The sequence below is a fragment of the Pongo pygmaeus genome, chromosome 1 (assembly GCF_028885625.2).
Source record: "Pongo pygmaeus isolate AG05252 chromosome 1, NHGRI_mPonPyg2-v2.0_pri, whole genome shotgun sequence".
NCBI lineage: Eukaryota > Metazoa > Chordata > Mammalia > Primates > Hominidae > Pongo > Pongo pygmaeus.
In genome coordinates this window covers 97179791-97199939 of record NC_072373.2, presented here as the reverse complement: position 1 = coordinate 97199939, position 20149 = coordinate 97179791, and the positions used below count along the sequence as shown (strand labels likewise).

The 20149-nt window shown below is 43.1% G+C and overlaps 2 protein-coding genes across 4 annotated transcripts in view; one reads left to right on the top strand and one right to left on the bottom strand.

Annotated features, from left to right (window-relative positions):
• The window catches only part of SPRR2G (small proline rich protein 2G), a 52220-nt gene extending 38909 nt beyond the window's left edge, over positions 1-13311 (bottom strand). For both annotated transcript variants that reach the window (XM_054473783.2, XM_054473813.2), the window contains exons 1-3: positions 12956-13311; positions 11498-11809; positions 6082-10374 (exon numbers count right to left, since the gene is read on the bottom strand). The gene's annotated coding sequence lies outside the window, so the exon portion shown is untranslated. The remainder of the gene's footprint in view (positions 1-6081; positions 10375-11497; positions 11810-12955) is intronic.
• Positions 1-20149, top strand: part of LELP1 (late cornified envelope like proline rich 1) — a 36247-nt gene that overhangs the window by 14895 nt on the left and 1203 nt on the right. Inside the window, exons 3-6 of one of the 2 annotated variants that reach the window (XR_008497908.1) lie at positions 11211-11726; positions 15484-15672; positions 15758-15787; positions 19548-19758. The gene's annotated coding sequence lies outside the window, so the exon portion shown is untranslated. Of the gene's footprint in view, positions 1-11210; positions 11727-15483; positions 15673-15757; positions 15788-19547; positions 19759-20149 lie in introns of those variants that run through there. The other variant, XM_054473772.1, reaches the window with a different exon arrangement.

Sequence of the window (20149 nt, the reverse complement as noted above, 5' to 3'; positions counted from 1 at the left end):
ATTTAAGTCTTTAATCCATCGTGAGTTAATTTTTGTATAAGGTGTAAGGAAGGGATCCAGTTTCAGTTTTCTGCATATGGTTAGACAGTTTTCCAGCACCTTTTATTAAATAGGGAATTCCTTCTCCATTGCTGGTTTTTGTCAGGTTTGTCAAAGATCAGATGGTTGTAGATGTGTGGCAGTATTTCTGAGGCCTCTGTTCTGTTCCATTGGTCTATATATCTGTTTTGGTACCAGTACCATGCTGTTTTGGTTGCTGTAGCCTTGTAGTATGGTTTGAAGTCAGGTAGCATGATGCCTCCAGCTTTATTCTTTTTGCTTAGGATTGTCTTGGCTATGTGGGCTCTTTTTTGGTTCCATATGAAATTTAAAGTACTTTTTTCTAATTCAGTGAAGAAAATCAATGATAGCTTGATGGGAATAGCATTGAATCTCTAAATTACTTTAGGCAGTATGGCCATTGATTCTTCCTATCCATGAGCATGGAAGTTTTTCCAGTTGTTTGTGTCCTCTCTCATTTCCTTGAGCAGTGGTTTGTAGTTATCCTTGAAGAGGTCCTTCACGTCCATTGTAAGTTGCATTCCTAGGTATTTTATTTTCTTTGTAGCAATTTTGAATGGGAGTTCACTCATGATTTGGCTCTCTGTTTGTCTATTATTGGTGTACAGGAATGCTTGTGATTTTTACACATTGATTTTGTATCCTGAGACTTTGCTGTATTTGCTTCTCAGCTTAAGGAGTTTTTGGGCTGAGACAATGGGGTTTTCTAAGTATACAATCATGTCATCTGCAAACAGACACAACTTGACTTCCCCTCTTCCTGTCTGAATGTCTTTTATTTCTTTCTCTTGCATGATTGCCCTGGCCAGAACTTCCAATACTATGTTGAAATAGGAGTGGTGAGAGAGGGCATACTTGTCTTGTGCAGGTTTTCAAAGATAATGCTTCCAGTTTTTGCACATTCAGTATGATACTGGCTATGGGTTTGTCATAAATAACTCTTGTTATTTTGAGATATGTTCCATCAATACCTAGTTTATTGAGTGTTTTTATCCTGAAGGGGTGTTGAATTTTATTGAAGGCCTTTTCTGCATCTATTGAGATAATCATGTGGTTTTTATCGTTGGTTCTGTTTATGTGATGGATTACATTTATTGATGGTTCAAAGGTGTTGAACCAGCCTTGCATCCCAGGGATGAAGCTGACCTGATCGTGGTGGATAAGCTTTTTGATGTGCTGCTGGATTCAGTTTGCCAGTATTTTATGGAGGATTTTCACATCGATGTTCATCAGAAATATTGGCCTGAAATTTTCTTTTCTTGTTGTGTCTCTGCCAGGTTTTGGTATCAGGATGATGCTGGCCTCATAAAATGATTTAAGGAGGATTCCCTCTTTTTCTATTGTTTGGAATAGTGTCAGAAGGAATGGTACCAGCTCCTCTTTGTACCTCTGGTAGAATTTGGCTGTGAATCCTGGTCCTGGGCTTTTTTTTTTTTTTTTTTTGGTTGGTAGGCTATTAATTATTGCCTCAATTTCAGAACTTGTTATTGGCCTACTCAGGGATTCGACTTCTTCCTGATTTAGACTTGGGAGTGTGTATGTGTCCAGGAATGCATCCATTTCTCCTATATTTTCTAGTTTATTTGCGTAGAGGTGTTTATAGTGTTCTCTGATGGTAGTTTGTATTTCTGAGGGCTCAGTGGTGACATCCCCTTTATCATTTTTTATTGTGTCTGTCTGATTCTTCTCTCTTTTCTTCTTTGTTAGGCAGTGTATCTATTTTGTTAATCTTTTCAAAAAACCAGCTCCTGGATTCATTTTTTTGAAGGGTTTTTCACGTCTCTGTCTCCTTCAGTTCTGGTCAGATCTTAGTTACTTCTTGTCTCCTGCTAGCTTTTGAATTTGTTTGCTCTTGCTTCTCTAGTTCTTTTAGCTATCATGTTAGGGTATTGATTTTAGATCTTTCCTGCTTTCTGATGTGGGCATTTAGTGCTATAAATTTCCCTCTTTATGCTGCTTTAGCTGTGTCCCAGAGATTCTGGTACATTGTGCCTTTGTCCTCATTGGTTTCAAAGAACTTATTTATTTCTGCCTTAATTTCATTATTTACCCAGTAATCATTCAGGGGCAGGTTGTTCAGTTTCCATGTAGTTGTTCGGTTTTGAGTTTCTTAATCCTGACTTTTAATTTGATTGCACTGTGGTCTGAGAGACTGTTTGTTATGATTTCCATTCTTTTGCATGTGCTGAGGAGTGTTTTACTTCCAATTATGTGGTCAATTTTAGAATAAGTGCTATGTGGTGCTGAGAGGAATGTACATTCTGTTGATTTGGGGTGAAGAGTTCTGTAGATGTCTATTAGGTCTGCTTGGTCCAGACCTGAGTTCAAGTCCTGAATATCCTTGTTAATTTTCTGTCTCATTCATCTGTCTAATACTGACAGTGGGGTGTTAAAGTCTCCCACTATTATTGTGTGAGAGTCTAAGAACTTGCTTTATGAATCTGGGTGCTCCTGTATTGGGTGCATATATATTTAGGATAGTTAGCTCTTCTTGTTGCATTGATCCCCTTACCATTATGTAATGTCTTTCTTTGTATTTTTTGATCTTTGTTGGTTTAAAATCAGTTTTATCAGAGACTAGAATTGCAATTCCTGCTCTTTTTTTTTTTCCATTTGCTACATCCCTTTATTTTGAGCCTATGTGTGTCTTTGCAAGTGAGATGGGTCTCAGGAATACAACACACCAATGGGTCTTGACTCTTTATCCAATTTGCCAGTCTGTGTCTTGTAATTGGGGCATTTAGCCTATTTGCATTTAAGGTTAATATTGTTATGTGTGAATTTGATCCTGTCATCATGATGCTAGCTGGTTATTTTGCACATTAGTTAATGCAGATTCTTCATAGTGTCGTTGGTCTTTATATTTTGGTATGTTTTTGCAGTGGCTGGTACCATTTTTTCCTTTCCATATTTAGTGCTTCCTTCAGGAGCTCTTGTAAGGTTGGCCTGGGGTTGACAAAATCACTCAGCATTTGCTTGTCTGTAAAGGATTTTATTTCTCCTTCACTTATGAAACTTAGTTTGGCTGGATATGAAATTCTGGGTTGAAAATTCTTTTCTTTAAGAATGTTGAATATTGGCCCCCACTCTCTTCTGACATGTAGGGTTTCTGCAGAGATACACTATTAGTCTGATGGGCTTCCCTTTGTAGGTAACCTGACCTTTCTCTCTGGCTGCCCTTAACATATTTTTTTTTTTCATTTCAACCTTGGAGAATCTGACAATTATGTGTCTTGGGGTTGCTCTTCTCAAGGAGAATCTTAGAGGTGTTCTCTGTATTTCCTGAATTTGAATGTTGGCCTGCCTTGCTAGGTTGGGAAAGTTCTCCTCGATAACATCCTGAAGTGTGTTTTCCAACTTGGTTCCATTCTCCCCATCACTTTCACATACACCAATCAATCGTATGTTTGCTCTTTTCACATAGTCCCATATTTCTTGGAGTCTTTGTTTGTTCCTTTTCATTCTTTTTTCTCTAATCTTGTCTTCATGCTTTATTTCATTAAGTTGATCTTCAATCTCTGATATCCTTTCTTCTGCTTGATCAATTCGGCTATTGATACTTGTGTATGCTTCACAAAGTTCTCGTGCTGTGTTTTTCATCTCCATCAGGTCATTTACTTCTTCTCCAAATTGGTTATTCTAGTTAGCAATTCCTGTAGCCTTTTATCAAGGTTCTTGGCTTTCTTGCATTGGGTTAGAACACGCTCCTTTAGCTCAGAGGAGTTTGTTATTACCAACCTTCTGAAGCCTACTTCTGTCAATTCGTCAAACTCATTCTCCATCCAGTTTTATGCCCTTGTTGGAGAGGAGTTGTGATCATTTGGAGGAGAAAAGGCATTCTTGGTTTTGGAATTTTCAGCATTTTGGGGCTGGTTTTTCCTCATCTTCATGGATTTATCCACCTTTGAGCTTTAATGCTGATGCCCTTTGGATGGGGTTTTTGAGTGGGTGTCCTTTTTGTTGATGTTGATGTTATTGCTCTCTGTTTGTTAGTTTTCCTTCCAACAGTCAGGCCTCTCTTCTGCAGGTCTGCTAGAGTTTGCTGGAGGTCCACTCCAGACCCTATTTGCCTGGGTATTACCAGTGGAAGCTGCAGAACAGCAAAGATTGCTGCCCACTCCTTCCTCTGGAAGTTTCATCCCACAGGGGTACCTGCCTGATGCCAGCCAGAGCTCTCCTGTGTGAGGTATCTGTCGACCACTCCTGGGAGGTGTCTCCCAGTCAGGAGGCGCAGGGGTCAGGGACCCACTTGAGGAGGCAGTCTGTCCCTTAGTAGAGCTTGAGCACTGTGCTGGGAGATCTGCTGCTGTCTTCAGGGCTGGCAGGCAGGAACTTTTAAGTCTGCTGAAGCTGCACCCACAGCCACCCCTTCCCCCAGGTGCTCTGTCCCAGGGAGATGGAAGTTTTATCTATAAGCCCCTGACTGGGGCTGCTGCCTTTCTTTCAGAGATGCCCCACCCAGTGAGGAGGAATTTAGAGAGGCAGTCTGGCCACAGCCGCTTTGCCACACTGTGGTGAGTTTGGCTTCCTTAACATTGTGAGGGGAAAACGGCCTACTCAAGCCTCAGTAATGCTAGACACACCTCCCCGCACCAAGCTCAATCATCCCAGGCCAACTTCAGACAGCTGTGCTGGCAGCAAGAATTTCAAGCTAGTGGTTCTTAGCTTGCTGGGCTCCATGGGACCCGCTGATCAAGACCACCCTGGGTTCAACCCCCTTTCCAGGAGAGTGAACAGCTCTGTCTCACTGGGGCTCCAGGCACCACTGGGGTATGAAAAACAACTCCTGCAGCTAGCTCAGGGTCTGCCCAAACAGCCACCTAGTTTTGTGCTTGAAACCCAGGACCCTCATGGTGTAGGCACACGAGGGAATACTCTGGTCTGTGGGTTGCCAAAACCATGGGGAAAGTGTAGTATCTGGGCCAGGTAGCACAGTCCCTCATGGCTTCCTTTGGCTAGGGGCAGTAGTTCCCCACCCCTTTGCACTTCCCGGGTGAGGCAACACCTCACCATGCTTCTGCTCACCCTCCATGGGCTGCACCCAATGTCTAACCAGTCCCAATGAGATGAACCAGGTACCTCAGTTGGAAATGCAGAAATCACCTGCCTTCCGCTTTGATCTTGCTGGGAGCTCCCGACCAGAGCTGTTCCTATTCAGTCATCTTGCCAGCTCTCTTTAAGAAATTTTTTTATCTATGTTCATGAAAGAGGTTGACCAAAGTTTTTCTTTTACATTTGAAATTTTTATATGGTTTTCTTCTACTTCAACTTGAATTTCCATTTTAATTCTTTATGACATTTTTAGTGTAACATATGCTTAAATATATTTATTGGCTACTCTCTTTGAAAGAATGTGTAAGTACATTGAAATTGAAATATTTGTCTATTATTCCCTATGGTTATAAGGCTGTGTGTTTATAAATTCTTCTAAGTCAGATATCATTATACTTATTAGGATTAATAATAATTATTGTTCATTTTACCAAATAAAATATACTTATATTTTATAGATAATTATATTTAAAGTTTTATTAGAAACATTTAATGAACTTATAAGAGCTGTCTCTTTTTTGTTTTCAATTACTTCATAGAACCATAGAAAAATATTATCTGTTGATAGTTTCCATCTTTTTATATGTAAGTAACTAAGGAAACTTGTTCATGTGGCTACTCAAGTTGGGTTTCCTGGCAGAGATGAGGGAGATTGCCAGGACATACAATTTAGTATGCTCCCAGATTCTAACACATAAGATGGGCCATGACAAGGGACACTGATGTTCCTGAGGAAGTAATGATCAAGTTGTAAGTCGTAGGGGCAGTACAAAAGGTCCAGGGAAGTTGCCAAGGAGGGATGAGTAAGGAGAAAAAATGCCTTAGGAACAGGGGACACAGAGTCAAAGAAAGGATGTGTTTCATAGCAGAAAAAATATAATCCGATCTCCCTCCAAATTAGATTATCTGCAACAACAGGTCTGATTAATTTAGCCAGCGCTCTGCTTTGCCTTTCACTTCAAGGCTTACCTCCCAGATACCTTCACGTCTTTTCTCTCCCCTGACTTGTACCAACTCCTGGGAGGGGCAGACACTGCAGGTCTCAGCCATCTGTGGGGCAGACCCACAAAAGGCTTCTGTGGGGTAGGCAGTCTCAGGAGCGAGTGCAATGAGATGTCTTGTCACTGACATTAAAGAAAGGGGTGATGAAAGAGGGTGTTTCTCCCTTGTGGTATTTTGGGGGATAATTTTCTTCACTGATGTTGTCTCATACTAAAGTACTTTCTTCTTTCACTCAGTTTACTTTCAACTAGGGAAAATGTCCTAGTAGCAGCAGAAATAAGGCAAAGTCCCCTGCCAGCACCACTCCCAACTCAGGTCCCACAGCCCTATCCTCCCCAGGTGCCTGAGCCCTGTCTCCCACCCTTCATACAGTAGAAGTACAGCTGTTAATACCCCTTATGTCAGCAAGACTGTGCAGCAAAGCAGAAATGACCCTCAGAAGCCACCTTCTCTGACCTGGACAAGAGGATACTGCATCCCCCGCCCACCTCCATCCCCTTACTTCCAGCAATAATAGGGACCACCACACAACCTAGAAGATGCTACCTGTCTTCAGATTCAAGATGGAAGATATTGTCATAGTCTACTGGGGTCTCCTCCCTGAATCAACAACCCCTCCCAGCTTTTCACCCAGGAGACAACATGGTTTAGACAGAGTGCCATGTTTTCAAACCTTCCACCTGTGATCCAAATATGCCATATTTCCACCAGCTACCTTCTCTACCACACTGCCTTCTGCTGGCTATATGAGATTCCTGCAAGAACACAGAACATTTAGATCTCTGCTTCAATGGGATTCAACAACTTCATTAATGTTTCTAGGAGCAAACGTTGTTAAAAAATTAACACATGAAAACTGCTTAAATCAATGAAAAATTTGCCAGAATTCTTTACAGCACAACTCCACACTCTTTGATGAAGACAATGACATTGTCTGTTTGTATTTTCTCCCTAATAATCTCCATAAATCCTAACAAAGCTCACCCCTTCCTCTGGACTTTGAACCTATTCCAAGACCTATGATTTTATTTTCTCTCTTTGCTTCCCAATCAAACATATGTATCCCTGACTGGTCACGTCTCTGCTCTTTGCTGGAGATGTAAAAAAGTCACAGAAAGACAAAGTCACAGAGAGACAAAGGACAAATGGAGGAAAGTGGAGACTGAATGGGAAATCCTTGGAAGGACCCTAGAGGCAATCAGGGGCCACCCAAGAGTGACAAGCGAACTCGGTTCAAGTCAGAAGGTCTTCTTTTTCCCCCCAGTTGCCCAGTCTCAGTCTCTGATTTCAGCTGCCTCCAGACCCACCTCTACATGAGGCACCGATCCATTTCTGATTAGGGACTCGCCATGCAGGGGAGGTGAGGAGGGTACACAAAGGAGCCATCAGTGTCAGGGCTGCAGGAGGGATGAGCAAGTGACAGGCCCTGCAAGGTTCATAGATGTGAGCGCTCAGCATCTGGGACCAGAATTGTAAGCCTGGCTCTGCATAGAGCCCAGTCTGTTGGGGATGGACCCCAGAGAGAGTTATTACTGCAGCAGTTCTCACACTACTTGGCCTTGAAAATAATTTACACACTTAAGATTATTAAGGACCCTAAATAGATTTTATTCATGTGATTTACATCTATTGATATTTCTTGTATTAAAAATTAAAACTAGAAAATTTTAAACACATTTTACATAAGTAGATATTGCACTAGCTGGCAGAGTGATGATGTCATTGCATATCATCTACTCTCTGGAAAATTCTACCATAGACTAATGAAAAATATGAGTAAAAAAGTCAAATAATGTCAGCATTATGATTAAAATTGTTTTGATCTCGCTGACCCTACTGAATGCATCTCAGGGACCCCAAGGTTCCCACACCACACTTTGACAACCACTGGTCTAGGACATGATTGTGCACCAGGGCTCCAGGGTCTCAGAGCACAACACACCACAGTAGCACAAGTTTCAAAGGGTTGAGGACATTCTCCTTGGTCTCAGCTTACTTGTGGGTTTTATTTATGCCTGTTGTTTAACTATCCAGCTAAATTAAGTTCTGACCTTTAATTCAATAATCATTAATCAGAACCAATTTAGCACTGCTAAATTGAGTTCTGTACCATTATTCAACAACCATTGACAACAACGCCTAGAAAGCGTCTAGTTTATAAAACCTGAAGACAAAGAGAATAAGACACTGAGGCTCTCTAGAGAAGCCTCCTCGGTTGTCTCCTGCAGCAGTGGGGACACACATGTGCTGCATGAACCATTAGGCTGATCTGACGAGGGCTTCTATTAGGCACAGAGGGCATGTGGGATGATGTATTGAACGTGGAAGGTGAGAAAGAAGGCAGAGCAGAGGATGTCTCCTGGGCTCCCATCTGGGTTTCTTCCTTGGGTTCCTAAGCGCAACCGGCAGGAGTTTCCTTGGGAGCTAATCATATTCAGTGATTATGGAATTTTGAATCTAATCATATTATTTCCCAGTTCTCCTCCCACCAGCCACACAATAGCCTCTCCCTTATTTCCATGGAGGTAAAACCGCATCATAGTCAATTGAAAAATATACCTGAAGGATAAAAAATTTCAAGAACAATCAAGAGTGGAAGTGGAAGAGAAAGGATAAGAACTAATTTTATAGTAGGATTGGGAAGGTCCTCCCAAATTGTATCCACTTCCCTTTTGCCTAGTCAAGATTATAGGTTCCTGGGTCCCTTCACTGTGCACAGGAATGTACCTGCTGGTTAATTTCAGACTGAAACAAAGAGTAGAGCTTCTGGTTCTTGTTCTAAATCTTGTTATTAAACTCTTCTCCTGAGCCTAAATTTTTCTCAAGCTCTTTGCATTGTAGGTATGTAGAATATATTTTTCTCTACAATTTCCACAGCTTAAAGTCTTTTTGTTTAAGTTTAGCAGGCAGAATTTCTTAAACAAACTTTAAACTGACACTATTGCCTGTGTAGGTAAGAACCCCCATCCATCATCCACTGTCCGGACCCAAACCACTGACGTGTTTCTAGCACCACCACCTGGGAACTGGTGGTATCAAAAGATCAGAGCTACCTGGGCTATGCCTTGGCAAGCTAGTGTGAGGCACACACTAGAACTAGGTTTCCATTTCTTTATTTTGAGAGATTAGGTAAACCTTCTCCTTGTCGACTGACCAGCCCAGGAAGTCTTGCTGGTGAAGAGAAGAAAAGGATGTAGTATCCATAAACAAATGCAGCTAGAGAACAAAAGACTGGATAAACTGCCACAGGATGGTCGATATGCATTGACCTAGAAAGAGACAGAATCCCCTCTACATCATGCCTGGATGTGACAGCTCCCCAGGAGGTTTTCTGTGACCCACTCACCCCCACCTATCATCCAAATGGATTTCCACAGCACACTGAACAAACTTCAGCCATATTTCCCCACACTTAGCTCTGTGCCTCAACATCAGTGACCACACTCACTCTTGCCTAGACTGCAGAGTATTTGTCCAGGTTGCTCTGTATCTTCATTCCCTATGCTGCCCTCAAACATGTGGATGCACACACACTCACACGCACACACATGCACACATGAGGACATAGGCATGCATACGCACACACAGGGTCTAGCCTCTGGGAGAGGCTCAGTGACTTTAAACTTCATTTAATCCTAAAGAGCAGAGCTAGAGGTGGTGTGAGTTAATGTTAAGCGATTTCATTTCAAGTCTCCGAAAGAGAAGGTGGGATTGGGGTGGGGGCATATGAAAGATGCTAAACACCCAGCCCAGGAATCCTTGTAGAAGAACTGTTTCCTGGAGATGAGGAGCTCAGCAAGTTCATTCTGCTTGTCTCCTCTCAGACACCAGGAAGTCCCAAAGACCTGACGTGCTGCTGAGTAAATTAGACCTGCCTCCATATCCCCTTTCTCTCACTCCCACATCTCCATCCAGGGCAGCTATCAAACTGGAACTCCACTGGGGGCTTAGAGCAATAATACCTCCGCAGGTCTATGAGGGCTGCATGGACACCAGAGCCCCTTGCACACTGCCTGGCCACCATGCTCCAGCCCACAAGATGACAGCTGTAGATGAAGAAACCAAAGACACAGATCACAGACATGATTCTCTTAGACCTGAACTGGAACTTAACTTTCTTGGATCCCATGCTTTGCTCCTCCTTCTGCATCATCTTGAGCTTGTACCCAGGCTAGGGTAACAAAGGCCTGGGAATTTTACTCTTTCTGATGTTCAATTCTGATTCAATGATACAATGTCAAACTGACATGTATTAACCTCCTGAAAAAAAAAAGAGAGATCAGATTTTAAAGTAACTAGGAATAGCATAGATGAAGAAGAGAAACAGTCAATAATAGGAGAAAAGACAAAATGTCTGCATAACTATTAATAAAACACATCAAAACACAGGAAATTTTGCATGACATTCTAAAAGTCATCTAGTCCTGCCTCCCATCAAATTATTCTCCACCAAAACGCCTTCAAAAGATTAGTTGGCACTTAATTAAACATTTGCTGGGCCAGACAGTTGATAAACTTAGGAAGTGCTGCTACTGGCCTGAGAAGAGGGTGTTAGCAACTTCTTCCTTACCTCCTGCCACTTCCACCCACACGTGCTGCTCCCACTCTCTGGAACATTTGGGAGCATGTCTTCATAAGGGACAGCCTTGAATTATGTGCAGGCTTGTGCTCCCTCCTCCAAACTTTTCCTTCCTCAGACTAAAACTCCCCTACTCCACTTTCCATTTTTTAACAGGCACTCTATCTTGGTGCTTCCCAAACTTTTTGCTTTTTTTCTGAATCATTGCAATGTGAGAATGATTGTCTTAGACAGCAGCATCCATAACTGGCCTCAGACCTCTGAGTTTGGAGTAGACATGGGCAGGCATCGGCTCCTTGGTGCAGCCCCAGAGACACTCCCCTTGGCTGAGTGCTGTGCTCCAATGGAGGCAACCGTGGCTTTGATCATGGCAGTGAGTGAGTGGGAGTGAAGGTCTTAGTCCCCAAGGATGGAGAATTAGGGAGAAGAGAGGGAATATCTCACATGTGAACATTCAGGAGGAAGCTCCTCCACTGCTGTCACTAAAGCATAAAAGTTTATCTCCTGTTTTTTGCAGTGTATCATCAACACAGGAAAGATGACCTAGCAGCAGCTGCAGCAGTGCCAGATTCCCTGCCAGTCCCCTCCTGGGCCCCCAAGCCCTGCTCTGTACCCCACAGCTGGCAGAAGTGGACTTCCTCCCCATGCTAACAGGAATACCACCAAAGCCAAAGAGGATCTTCTGAAGCCTCCCTTCCCCCCAGCTTCTAGGCAGTACGTTGCTCCCTGCACCCTCTCCAATCTCTTTCTTCCAGAATCACAAAGCCCAGAAATTACCTTTCATCTACTGAAAGAGAAAGATACCTTCATAGACCAACAATCTGAGAGCAGTTCATCAACGGTCTCCTCCCGGCTCCTCCTCCAGACAACACCAAGGCTTGGACACGTGGGCCGTGTTTCAGGCATCTTTCATGAACAGCAGACCTGCTCTCCATTCTCTATTTTGACACTGTGTGGTCAGGACCAGTCAGTTCATCCAACTGTTGCCTCCACCACCACTACTGCCACCTGCTGGCTCAAGAAGGCATCTCAAGTATGGAGTTTTCCTTCCTTAGCTCTCAGTACCCTTTGGTTCCACCATTTTGGGGATCTTAAGTAGCAAGGATGATCGAAATTCTAAGAAAGAAAAACTGCTTTAGACAATGGTAAAGTCTTAAGAATTTTCTCTTTCCAATCCTTCAGCTTCAATCAAGACAATTACAACATTTATTTATCACCTCCTCTCCTAAGAGAGCTGACCTCTCAGTCTGCTCCTAAGCCTGTTTTGAACATGCTGAGATGACTCTTCCTTTCCTCTAGAGGCATGGGGACTCTATCTCACTCATCACACACACCTCCTTCCCTCGTGCTCCCACCCTGAGCACCCCACAGCCCACAAGACCCCAACTCTCATGAGCAACAAGGAGAAGACCTTCCCAGGCCACTGGGCCTCCATAGGTGGTGAGTGACTCCTCCCAGATCCTTCCCAGAAAACAGCAGGAATTAGACAAAAGTACACTCAGGACCTTCCTGGGGGCCAGGTGTGCCATCCTTCCCCTTCCTTATCCTCTTTTTAAATTTATTTATATTTTTGTGGTAAGAACATTTAACATGAGCTCTATCCTCTTAACAAATTGTAAGTGTATTAATACAATGCAATATTGTTGACTATGGGTGCAAAGTTGTTCAGCAGATCTCTAGAGCTTATTCATCTTACTTAATTATTTTATGCCTGTTAATTAATAACTCATTTCATCCTCCCCCTGTCCCTGGTAACCACTGTTACAGCCTTTGATTTAATGAATTTGACTATTTTTAGATACTTGATGTAAGTGGAATGATGCTGTATTTGTCTTTCTGTATTTGACTTATTTCACTGCATAATGTCCTCAAGGGCCATTTATGTTGTTGAATAAGGCAGAATTTCCTTCCTTTTTAAGGCTGGATAGTATTCTATCATGTGTATATACCACGTTTTCTTCATTCATCTGTTGATGGACATTTAGGTTATTTTCACATCTTAGCTAAAGTTTGATTAGATAAAGCTGCTTATTCCAGCTGCTACTGTTCCAGCCCATGCTGCCTCCTGTGGCAAAAGAAGATCATTAGGGAAACACAGTGCTGCCTCCCACTTTATTAAAAAATATGAACACCTTGTAAAGCTGGTTAAGAAATTGACAAGAACTACTTCAAATCATCTGAAAATGTCCCCTAAATTTCCTGACTTTGTGATCCCACACTCAGTGAAGGAAATGGGTCTCTGTTTTTCACTGCCTTCCTTACCTGTGCAAAGAGTTCTCGCTTTGTGCCCTGAGCCTGCAGAAGGCACTCTCAACCTGCTGAGGGATTTTCTCTTCATCTCTGCTCTCTCCATTAAGACATCTTCCCCAGTGGGCCCCCAGTTTATTGCCCTTGCTTGTAACTGGGAAGGTGATGGTGCCAAAGGAGGAAAAAGGAAACAGAAGGCTGGTGGGCACCTCAGGAGGAGCCCTCAGGTAGAATGTGGACTCCACAGCGGAGTCCGGTAGAGCTTCACTCAAGAGAATGACTCCCATTTACCCACAGGATCCTTCCCTACTGTGCCTTGCCCAGCTACTCCCCTACCAAGTCCACTCCATCCCATGTCCTCCTCAGTGCTCCTGAAACGGGTCTCACCAGCCAGAGAATGTGTGTGTGTGTGTGTGTGTGTGTGTGTGTGTGTGTATGTGTGTGTGTGTGTGTGTTGGAGGGTGAGGAGGTGCAGGGCAAGACAAACCCCAGCTGCAGGGAAGGGGAGATGGACACTCGCTGAAGCTTGAGTCCATCTCTGCTTGGGAGCCTGGATCAGATGGCGGCTGTATCCTGGACAAATCCAACATGATCTGGGATTTTCAGCCTACACAGCCCAGCGGTACCTGCCTCCTGGAATCTCTGGGCCTCATACAGATAGAGTCATGTTGGAAGCTGACCCTGAGAAACAGATCTCCATCTCCATAAAGTTGGATCTCCCTCCTCTGACAGATAGTTTATTTGATTCTTATCTCCCCTGCTGAACTTTGTCTTGTATATCCATTCATTTATTCCCCAAATATTCACTGAGCATCTATTATATGTCAGGCCCTGGCCCAGCACTAAAGATGCAAAGAATAATAAGAAAGCCCTTTCCTGGATTAGGGCACTGTATGAGACAGAAGACAGCATTGCCCCCCTCCCGGCAGAACAGGTGGGGAGTCAACCCATGGGGAGCACGTCAGGCATGTTCAGAGATGGTATCTCTTAACTGCAGCAGGGTGGGGTTCAGAGCAGTCCACATGGAAGGTGGCATTTTCAAGTTGTATCTAGAAGATAAAAGATAAATAAATATCAGTAAGGCAAAAAGGAGGGGGATACTCCAGTTAGAGAGAAAAGCAATTGCAAAACCATTGAAATAATATTATTCCATCTCCTTATTGACAAGAAGCATTAACTATTGCCTGGCCAACATGTGCCAAGACACACACTGGACACTGCAGAAACAGAAATTTTAAAAAGTAATTGGTTCCTGATCTCTACACTACATCATGTGAGAGACTAGATCAGGAAATAAATAACAATAAAATATGGGGATAAAAATTTCAGAATGAACTTGGCTAAGGCAACTAACTGCCTGGGAAGGTGAGAGAAATCATGCCCAAGGAGAATTTCCTATGAGTTCAAAGTTGAGGAGGAGAGAGGGAGGACTCGCTGGCAGAGCAAAAACTCAGAGTTTAAAAAAATAAAAAAGTCTAGCATATTTTGGAAACTGCAAGTAGCTTTACCCCAGAATCTACGGTAAAAGTAGAAGACTGAGCTGAAATAGACACCAGATTAGTAAGAGTTTTGTTGACCCAACCAAGAGCCTTGGGCCTCATCTTAAATTCAGTAGTAAAATTAAGCTTTTGTTTTATAAAATTCACTTTGGCAATGCTGTGGGGGTTGAATTAGTGGTGGGACTCTTTGGAGACAGGGAGACCTGTGATGATGATGCCACAATAAAGGCAGCAATCATGGCTGTGAGAGGATGGGGGACCAACTTGAGAGCAATGTCCCCTGCGGCTCCCAAACACACCCTGGCTTAGAAGCCTGTGGCTCAGGAGGTAGAATCTTCAGGTCCTGATAGCACATTTGGTGTAAGGTTAAGTAGGAAGCAAGAGTCTGGGAAGATCCCAGGTTTCTGGTTAAGTCTTGGTGGACAGGATGCTATTCACAGAGTTGGAGCGCATAAGAGGAGCAAGAGGGGCATGTTAGGAAAAATGTGGAAGGTGTTGAACTCTGATTTTGTAAAATCAGCTTGAGGTACCAAAGTACATCCAATGGATGTTAATATTGGGACCTAGAGCTCAGGTAAGAGGGTGGGTGGGCTTTGGGATTCTCTATGCAGAGCTGGTACTTCCAGCAATGGTGGATGATAATATCAGCAGCAAGGGTGAAAAATGAAGGTGCGGGTGATGTTCAAAGGATTCAGCAGAGGAGAAAGGGCTCAGGAAGGAGAGTAGATGAGGCTGTAAGTGGGAGTCTACCCATGTCACAGAGGACCAAAAGGGAAGAGGGTTAAAATATGGGACACAACTGTAACAATTACTGCAGTAAAGTCAAATAGGATAAACCCTGAACCATGTCCATGAGGATTTCATAGAACATTCTTCCCCCTTTATATAATGAATGAGCAAAAATACACAAATATCAAGAAAAACTTACCCAATGGTGATTGATAAACAGTGAAAGGGGAGGATGTATTTCTGGTTCCCATGGGCCAGATATGAGCCATAAGGGAGGGAAAACTGGCTGTCCACATGGTCTAAAATCCTTTCCAGGAGGTGAAGATGAGGAATACCAGCCAAGAGAAGCTGTTGGAGAGCTTGCCAATGCCTAGGCGCTACAGGAGTCATGCACAGCTAGACAAAGCAGACACGCCTGTCATACTAAAGAACTGTGGCCAACACCCAGCCAGCAGGGAGAGGAGAGTCTGTGAAGAACACATTCAAGTTCTCCATGGGAGAAAGGTCAGCCGTAAGCACCTGCCAAGCCCAGAAAGCTCTTATGCCAGTTCACAAAGTTTTCAGGTCTTTCTTTCTTATTCCTTTGCAGCCCCTACCCAAATGGACAAGAGGCAGCTGGGTGAGCAAGGGAAGAAAATTAAAAACTTCTAGTAACTAATAGAGAAGATACTCTTCTTTTCCGTGCAGCCTTCCTTCCTGCAGTAGTACCAAGTAGGAAAGAGAAGGAAATCCAACATTCAAGGAAAGACCTTCTGATTACTGAAATAAGATTTTTTTATGTAAATGGAAGTTATTTTTATGTAAATAGAAGTAAGAAATCATGCTATTTCTTAGCATGATTCTAAAAGTAAAGGGCATCTGCTAGAGATTTCATTCCAAGAGAAAGGGAAGAGCCAGCCCCACAGAGAGGGTTTTAAGAGGCATCAAGAGAAGAAATAGAGTTGCTTTCTGACTATCATGCAGGTTCTGCCTGTTCAACAAGAATTACACAGAGAGATAGAAAAAGGCATGGAAAAAAATCGAAATACTTTGACAAAAAAGCAGCGAGGGGGATCCTAATGGAGTTAAAGTTGCTGATACATAGCATGTCCCTGGGCTGATACAATATGCAGACATACAGGGCCTTCAGACACACACAGAGAGGAACCACTGAATGGCCCAATGACTTTTTTGGCCTAAATTAAGTTACTATCTTTTATCAATAACATTGATATCAACTCTTCCTGCTCAAAAGTGAAATCATCCATTAATAGTTAACATTAAAATATCTAATCTTACTGTAAACACCACCAGGATCTTTGGCTGGAAGTCAGGAAAAAAAAAAACGCTATGGAGAAGGGGTCTGAGGAAAATATTGAGTTGGAGAAGTGGGATTATAGGGCCAACACCAGAAAACAAGAGAATGAGACAGAAATGAAGACACAGAGAGAGAGGTTCAGCAAACCAATGAAGACACCTGGCCAGTGTTGACAAAAACGATAACTAATATGAATAACAAACATTTTTGGGGGGTACTTCATACAGGGCATCTCCAGTCTCTACAATTCTATGAGTCTAGTGAGGCACTGTAATGGATGAGGGTGTAGGTTTTGCACTTGCAAATATGCCTGGCATGTTATGAGCAATCGACGTAAGTTATATATTATCTTAAGATGATGGTGACATTATATCATTTTATAGATGAGGGAATCAAGACCTGGATGGTTATGTAAATTACTAGGAGTTGTTCAGCAAGTAAAGGATGAAAGCAGGATTTTTTTTTTTTTTTTTGAGACAGAGTCTCGCTCTATTGCCCAGGCTGCAGTGCAATGGTGCAATCTCGGCTCACTGCAACCTCTGCCTCCCATTTCAAGCGATTCTCCTGCCTCAGCCTCCCGAGTAGTTGGGATTTCAGGCATGCACCACCACACCCAGCTAATTTGCTAATTTTTGTATTTTTAGTAGAGATGGGGTTTCACCATGTTGGCCAGGCTGGTCTCAAACTCCTGACCTCGTGATCCGCCCGCCTCAGCCTCCCAAAGTGCTGGGATTACAGGCGTGAGCCACCGTGCCTAGCAAAAACAAGATTTAAACCCAGAAATCTGACTTCAGGGTCCTCTTCTAACCCTAATCTAGACAAGCTGGGCTTTGACATTTATCTCTTCTTCCAGCCTCTCTTGTGGAGGCCCAGCAGCCTAAGAAGCCTGTTCTATGTTTCGTCTCAGTAGTAGTTCCTTCTAGCCAGTGAAGGAAGTCACTTAGCCACCAAACCCTGAGTGAAAGGTAAGGCTGGTAGCTGGGATACCAAATGTAACACTGCCAGGAGTGCTGATCTTTAAAGAGGAAGGTTTTAAAGACTGGAAAGATAATGGGCAAACGGTATCCTACTGAAAGTCCAGTGACTGATATACTTTCATTCACTGAGAACTTCTTGAGCAAGAAATAGGAGAGGGAAGAAAGGAGAAAGAGAAAGATAACAATGGCTAGTAGAAATCACTACATTTTTTACATTGCTGTCACAAATGACTGCCATCCCCATATCTAGATTGGTAGCTTTGGTCCAGAGCTGAACATCGGGTGAGGCTGGGTCTCCTGAAATGAGGGTGAGAGCTGCTTCTCAACAGCTTTGAGGAGAGACAGCTGATGAACAAAATTATGGAAGAAAGAGGAAATTCTTATGAAAGGAGTGGCCTGCACCAAGACTATGACTCTATCGTCAATTATTCCAGTGATAGGGGGTTAAATCCCAACCCATTCTCCTCTTTTATTTAGGTTCATTTGAGGTTTAATTAAATATGGCATTATTTATCCTTGTGAATAAACCCTATATGAGGTTTCTCCATCTTCAACTCATGTTCTTCTATTCAATAAACACTTGTTAAACTGAAAGGAACTGAAGGCCTCAGGTCTCCCCAGTGGCCCAAGGGCCAAAGCCATATTTCCAATAACCACCCAAGAGGGTTCACTCTAACTAAACTCTTCTCAGACTTAAACCCATATTCTTTTAGCACAAATCTGTTCCCCTATTTCCTCAGCTCTCATTAAAAGTAATACTAACACCCCAAAACCTGGTGAAACATTGTCCCAAAGAGTTAAACAAGCTAGTGACTAATACAAGTTCTTGAGTTTACATGATGGTAGATTTTAAAAAAAGAACAACTTGCTGAAATGCTGAAACTCTCTGCATTTGTAAGATAACAAAATTGGCTGAAGTCATTGGCGCCAATATGGCAGACTGGAGTCTGCACAGAAAAAGCATGCTGATGTCACAGCCAAATTTCCACTGCATGTTTCATACTGACCCTCCCCGAAACTGTACACGTGACCCATGAGGTAGCATGAACAGATAACTTCCCATGCCTGAGGACTTTTTCCAGCCCTCCCTTTTCCTTCTACCAGTCACCTACTAATCCCAGAATCTGACCCCTAAACCTTTCCCAATAAAATGATTGCCTTAAAGCCAGCATAGGGAGACAGATTCGAGCTGAACTCTTGTCTCCTTGATGGTCAAGTTGCAGTAAAAAGCTTTTCTTTTCTCAAAAACCTGGTGTCATCGTATTGGCTTCTAGTACATTAGGAAGCAGCCCTTTTGCTCCGGAGTCATCTTCAATTCTTAATTTTCTGCACAGTCAGTAAATAAGTCCCATGAATCTGCCTGTCTAATGAGGCCTTTCTCATGGGCACCCAGACCCAAGACTGCCTTCCTTCAGATGTGGAGATTTTCATAATTTCTTTAAAACAGTCTCATTCGACTTTTACTTCACCACTCCATCTCCCAAATCATCCTAATATTTAAATACCTTAGGCACAATCGTGTCACAATTTTAATCAAAAGTCACTAGAGATTCATTCGTGATGACTGCCACGATGAACCTCCTAAACCTGAGTTCAGGCACCCTGTGTCTAAGCCTACCCACCTTTCGCACTCCAGCCTCCCATCGCCACTCCTGACACACCCCCATTCCAACCATAAAGACCCTGGTCAGGCCTTTAAAAAAGGCAAGGAAGGAATTCTGTGAGGCAAATCTTTGTACCCTAAGGCAGGATCTGGGGCTAACCCAATTGTGTGGGGTGGTAAGAAGAGGTTTCAGAATCTCACATTAGAAAAATAAAGAAAAGAAGAATGTCAAAATGGCTGTGATCAATTCAGGGTTGCTCTCCTAGAAGGGTGGGGAAGGGGCAGGTTCAGAGGAATTAAACTTTGAGGGTGGAAGAGGAGCTGGAGACCATGTGTCAACAGTGGGCCAGCTTTTCTGCTCCTAGCGACAATGAGCCTCCCATCCTCAGAGCCCAGGACTCTTCACTGCAGCCTCATTTTACCAGCCTGAATGTTGAGGGGTGTAGGGAGGGGTGGGACAGCCAAGGGAGGTGATTCATCATGGCTCTATTCTGGTGTCCAGGGCTTGCTGTGCTGGGAGCTATGGAGTCACACAACAATCGCCCCTCGATGATGCTGCAATGACCTCATAAGTGGAGGTCATTGCCCCTGCCCCCACCCCCAGCTTCCTCAGATCTGGGCAGAGGAACCAGAGGGAAAATCCACCTTCCCAGGCACAGCCATAACATCCACCTCACTCAACTGCTTGTCAAGTTCACCACCAACACAGAGAGGTAAGTTGCATTTGGACAGGTGGAAGTGGCCACTCTTTGGCCTCTTCTATCCTGGGAGTGACCTGAAGTACCCCACACACTGAGCAGAGTTGGGAAAGTCATGTTGAATGAAAGTTTCCTGTTATTTTCAGTGGTAAGAACTGGCGTGTGCTTCACCTTGGAATACAGTCTCAACAATTTTAGAGTTCAACTTAATAATACACCTCCCCAGAGAGCTATACTGATTTTAAAACAAAATTTAAAATGTTATTTTTATATTGTTAAAAGAAATCATAGAAATATAACCAATTAGATCCAACTTGAAGTATTGTGAGGGACTGAAAATTCCTGTCCGTATCTAGGAGTTAAACTGTCCGTACAGAAATGCCTAGCTCAGGGCAAAACTCAACAG